The 5,539-nt window shown below is 51.3% G+C and overlaps 1 long non-coding RNA gene across 1 annotated transcript; it reads left to right on the top strand.

Moving 5' to 3' along the window:
* Window positions 1–2,067: 2,067 nt before the first annotated feature.
* On the top strand, window positions 2,068–5,296 carry LOC128929795 (uncharacterized). Its single transcript, XR_008476921.2, has 4 exons — window positions 2,068–2,155; window positions 2,469–2,723; window positions 3,277–3,398; window positions 4,474–5,296. It is a non-coding gene; the product is annotated as an uncharacterized LOC128929795 (long non-coding RNA).
* Window positions 5,297–5,539: the final 243 nt, after the last annotated feature.

The following is a 5,539-nucleotide window of genomic DNA, read 5'->3' as shown; positions in this document are numbered from 1 at the left end:
GGCCTCTACTCGGATGGCCGGCTAGGGACTGGGCTCGATGGCCATCATGCCTGCGTGTCATCAGGCCTGCGTCCTGCTCACTTGTCTTTCTGTGGGGCCTGCTGCTGAGCCCCAGCACAGTCACATGCATACAACACAATCCCACCCTCCCCCAACACACACACACACACACACACACACACACACCACATACACATATATATGTACACGCATACACTCATATGCACACCACACACCTGTACACACACAACACACATACATGCACATGCAACACACATATGCATGTACACACATACACACTCATGCACACCACACATGTGTACACACACAACACACACGCACGCGTACACACAACACACATGTGCACACATGCATAACACATACATACACACATGTACATGCATACACACACCACACACATACCACACACACACACACCACACACACACCTACACACCCCTCTCTTGTCTCCTCTGCTCTTCTCATCCTCCTCCCTATTCTTTTTCTCCTCTCCTCTTCCCATCTTCGGGTCTCGCAGTGGGGCCTTGGGCTTTGCAGGAGCCTCCCTTTAGCCAGTTCTGTTCAGAGGCAGATTCAAGAAATCACCCTGCCCCTCCCTCGGTCAGGCCCAATGCTCCAAGGTAGAGGGCAGAGTCAGAGCCAAAAGTTAAAAATTGATTAGAGGAGTATGTAAGGAAGGCCTGGGAGAGGGAGGAGGGGGTCATAACCCCTGTTAAAAAATTCAGCTAATGCCAAATTTAAACAGGATGTTAAGTCTATGTCCCGCCCACCCCAAATCACCAAAGGCTCAGCACGGGAGGCCCAGGTTCCTTCCTCTTCCAACGGGGGCAGCTGGTCCAGGCCCCAGGGTGCCCAATGCCCTGGGACAGGAAGCTGCCGGGACTTGCCTGCCCCAAGGCTTGTGTCCCGAGATCTTTCACAGCCCAAGCCAGGGTCCTAGGAGACCCCACCAGGACCTGGCCCAAATTAGGCCAAACGGAAAAACAATCCAGCTTGTGAACTAGAATCCAAACTAAAAATAAGCCTGTCCACTCTCACAGGCAGCTCGGTTACTCCTGGGTCCCCTGGAGTTGGGGAGAGCCTGGGAGAGAAATGAGATGCCTCCTCACCCCCAACTTCAAAGCTGCCTTGACCTTGGGGCATGCCCAGATGCCTCAGAGTCATTCCACAAACATTCAGGGAGGCCCGCACCTTGTAGAGCATGGCCTGCATTGCAGGGGCTCAGAGAGGAGTGTTCTCTTCCTCCAGGGGAGTTAAAGAAGTGGGCAGATGGCCGAGCATGGTGGCTCAGGCCTGTAATCCCAGCACTTTGGGAGGCCGTGGCAGGTGGATCACCTGAGGTCAGGAGTTCAAGACCAGCCTGGCCAATATGGTGAAACCCTGTCTCTACTAAAAGTACAAAAATTAGCCAGGAATCTACTAAAACTATAAAAATTAGCCAGGCATGGTGGTGTGAACCTATAGACCCAGCTATGGGGGGCCGGGGTTGGGGGCTGGGGCAAGAGAGTCGCTTGAACCCAGAAGGCAGAGGCTAAGTGAGCTGAGATTGCGCCATTGCACCTGAGCCTGGGTGACACAGCAAGATTCTGTCTCAAAAAAAAAAAAAAAGTGGGCAGCTTACTACTTCAGGTTGTCCCTTGTGATAACATTTTTAAAGGGAGATGAGTCCTCCCCAAACCCCAACCTGGATAGCAGAGACAAACCCATACTTGGAGATAGAAGACTTACCTGGCCCCTCCGCACTAAGGCAGGGACTTACCCCAGAACTCCACCTGCAGTCCCCCTTCCAGGCTTCTGCTGAGCTCCGCACTGGGGTATAAATCCCAAGCAATCACATGCACAGATTTGCTTTTTAGAAAGCCTACCTTTGGCCAGGTGCCATGGCTCACACCTGTAATCCCAACACTTTGGGAGGCTGAGGAAGGAGGATGACTTGAGCCTAGGAGTTTGAGACCAGTCTAGGCAACAGAGAGGTCCCCTCTCTACAAAAAATGTAAACATTAGCTGGGCATGTTGGTGCATGCCTGTGGTCCCAGCTGCTCAGGAGGATGATGTGGGAGGATCGCTTGAGCCCGGGTGGCTGAGACTGCAGTAAGCCCTGACCTCCCCACTGAACTCCAGCCTGAATAACACAGTGAGACCTGTCTCGGGGCGGGGGGGGGGGGGGCGTGAAGGCTGCCCTATAGAGAAGCTTGGAGACACAAGAGTAGAGGCAGGAAGACCAATGTCTACCTGAGTCAAGGAAGATGAAGGCTGGATTAAACCTATGACGGAGGGCAGGGAGAAGTGGGAGGCAGAGGGCGTGACTCAGCCAGGTCCTGAACCAGCTCCCCTCCTCCCACCTGGGCTGCTGCCTCATTTACTCTTCCCAGCGCATGGGCTGGGCAAGCTGGGGACTGATCCGCAAGGCTAAGTGAGGGGAATTCACCAGCCTTTTGTTCATGCAGACACTCAAGCAATACTTGGCCGATGAGACACGTCCACCCACACCTTTAAGCTGTGCCTCCCCGTGCAGGGCCTAGAAGGTCTAACCCTTGGATCAGTCCCAGGGTTCTGCCAAAAACATCTGTCAGGGCCAAGAGCCCCCAGGGAGCAGAATCAGAATGTGAACTGCATTTGGATGAAGAAGGAGTTGGAGAACGCAGCATGAGAGAATCTGGAGTGCAGTGGAACCTGCTCAGGAATTTCGCTTCACGTCCAAGGTGATTCTTCCCAGACAATCACCTAACGTGGGTATCTCTGGGTTACCCATGCTGCAGGGAAGACTGGGAGGGGGTGGATGACGCCAAAGGTGAATAATCCAGAGACTATTTCTCATTATCTCTATTGGACTCTACCAGCTGGCTTTTTTCCCCCTCTGCTGGGAAATATGCTTCCCTAAGCAAGAATTTCTTTGACTATTTTTCAAAATTTACTCATGATTTCCAACCACGAGCAATGCCTCCCCCAAGATGATTAGGCTTGGCTTGATCCTGAGCTCCCTTCAAACCACACAGACAGAAAGCAGAGACAAAGAACCATGCAGGGGCCACACCAGAGCCAGTGCCCATGCCCTGGGGTCCTCTGTGGCACCAGGAGACTGCGGGGAAGACAGTTAGTACTCTAGCCTGCACACATTGCTCCCTCCCCACTTAGCCCGCAGTCCAAAAGGCACTGCAGCAAGGATTCGTCTCCGAGTTCCAGTTTTCATGGAAACGAATCATTTATCTCAGAGCACAGCAGGAAAAATTGAATTTCCTTTCTTTTTTTTTTGAGATGGACTCTTGCCCTATCACCCAGGCTGGAGTGCAGTGGTGTAATGTCGGCTCACCGCAACCTCCACCTCGTGGGTCCAGGGGATTCTCCTGCCTCAGCCTCCCGAGTAGCTGGGATTACAGGTGAGTAATGCCACCACACCCAGCTAATTTTTGTATTTTTAGTAGAGACAGGGTTTCGCCATGGTGGCCAGGCTGGTCTCTAACTCCTGACCTAGTGATCTGCCCACCTTGGCCTCTCAAAGTGCTGGGATTACAGGCGTGAGCCACTGCACCCGGCCCGAATTCCCTTTCCGAAATACAAATAGACTAAATCCCCCTTCGCTTTCTTGCTTTAAAAAAAAGAAAAATCTGAAAGCTGCTGCCATTTGCTGTGCTGGATGCTGGATGATCATTCCGAAAGGCAGGAGAATAAATTCAGACGCCGGGCCAGGCTCTTTGCCTGGTCCTGGTGGAGCTGCCACAGCTCCACCCTTGAGTTTGGCAGGGGCTCAGGAAGGACAGGAGAGGGGCCGGGGGCGGGGGGCAACCTGATTTAGGAAAGCAATGGCCTTGAGAAGGAGGCCTGGAATTCTGAGCCAAGAACCTGAGTGTCTTCAGGAAGAGTTTCACAGATTACTGTCTGTCTAGCTGGTTGCCCAGGTCCCAGCCCACGCCTTTTCTCCACATCAACCCACAGGAGCCAGCACTGAAGCTTTGTCAGCGGTGTGCCCTCTGCCTCAGCAGACAACCCTCTCCACGGCAACCCTGGTGCTGGCTCCTACTGGCTCTTACCCTGTGCCAGGCTGCATTCCCTCACTAAAGATCCTTAAGTGGGTACTAACACTAGCCCCAGTTTACAGATTATGGAACCGAGGCTCTGAGAGTTCAGATCTTCTCCCTTAGGGCACACAGCTAATATGAGGCAGAACCAGGATGTGAACCCAGGTCTCTGATTCTGAGCCTGTGCTCTTCATTTCTAAGCTCGCCTGTGTCTGATGGTGGTTCTGGTCCACCTTGCCAGCCTTCTCTGCCCTGTTCCTTAGATAGACCATGCAGTTCAGCCCCATACATGAGCCCCCTGCTGTCTTCCTAGACTGCCTCCTCCACCTGCCATGCCCCTCAGCCTCACCTCCAACTACATCACTCTACCCTGCTTCTGCGTGCCAAAAAAGGCATCTCCCTCTTCTGGGCCCCTGTGGCATTTTGTTTTTCTTAGTGGTTTTCAGAGTGTCTCCCTGGGCCAGCAACATCAGCATCAGATCCCACCCCAGACCGGCTGCATCAGAAACTCCAGGCACAGGGCCCAACGACCTGCGTTTGAACAAGCCCTCCAGGTGATCCTGACGCATGCTCAGGTCTGAGAACCACTGGGCTACCTCCTGTTTCTCCAGACTCCAGCAAGTCTAGGTGACCGTTAAGGGTAAGGTTAGCTCTTGTTGTGGCCTTTGACACCTGAGTGCAACTCATCGGGTCTATTATAAAGGAATTCTGAGTGTGATTAATAATCAAGTGGGTAAAGCTTTTTTGGCCTCTGCTGCTGCTTTCCATTCCACTACCTGGCATCCTGTTCTGGAACAGCTGATAAAAGTAATCATTGCCATATGGACATTAGCACCACACCCTTCAGAACGAGCTCAGTACCCTCAACTGTTGGCTTCTCACCTCAAGTGGGGCCTGAGGCTCTCTATAAAAATCACCTGAGACCGTCAGTATCTCAGCCTCAAGGAATTTTTCCAGGTTTTGTCACTGAACTGCCTGCCTAACTCCCTCCTGGCCTTCTCCCTGAGGTGTCTTAACACAGCCCACAGCCCACAGCCCAGCCCTGGCCCCGCAGGGAATGTCCTCCCCAACCCATATGTCCTGAAGGTGAAAGCAGATCACCTTACTGATGGAATCTCCAACTCTGGTCATGATGTTGTCTGTTTCTTTCTTTAATTCTGCCAAGTTTTGTTTCTTGTTTTTGAAGCACTGTTAATAGTTGCATACATGGTTATGACTGTTTTCCCTTCCTGATGAATTGACCCTTTCACCATAATAAAAAAGCCTTCTTTTTCTCTGGTAAGATCCTTTGTCTTGAACTCTATTTTATCTGATATTAAGGCAGCCTCTCCAGCTTTTAAACATATATAATTTTTCATCCATTTATTTTCACCTAACTTGTGTCTTTATATTTAAAATTCATCTCTTGTAGACTGCAAATAGGTCTTTTTTTAAAAAAAAAATCTATTCCAACAATCTCTGCCTTTCAATTGGAATGTTTTGTCCATTAACATTTAATATAA

The sequence above is a fragment of the Callithrix jacchus genome, chromosome 15, assembly GCF_049354715.1.
Source record: "Callithrix jacchus isolate 240 chromosome 15, calJac240_pri, whole genome shotgun sequence".
In the NCBI taxonomy this organism is placed as follows: domain Eukaryota; kingdom Metazoa; phylum Chordata; class Mammalia; order Primates; family Cebidae; genus Callithrix; species Callithrix jacchus.
Note: the sequence above shows the minus strand (reverse complement) of the source record. Positions and strands in the feature narration are given on the sequence as shown.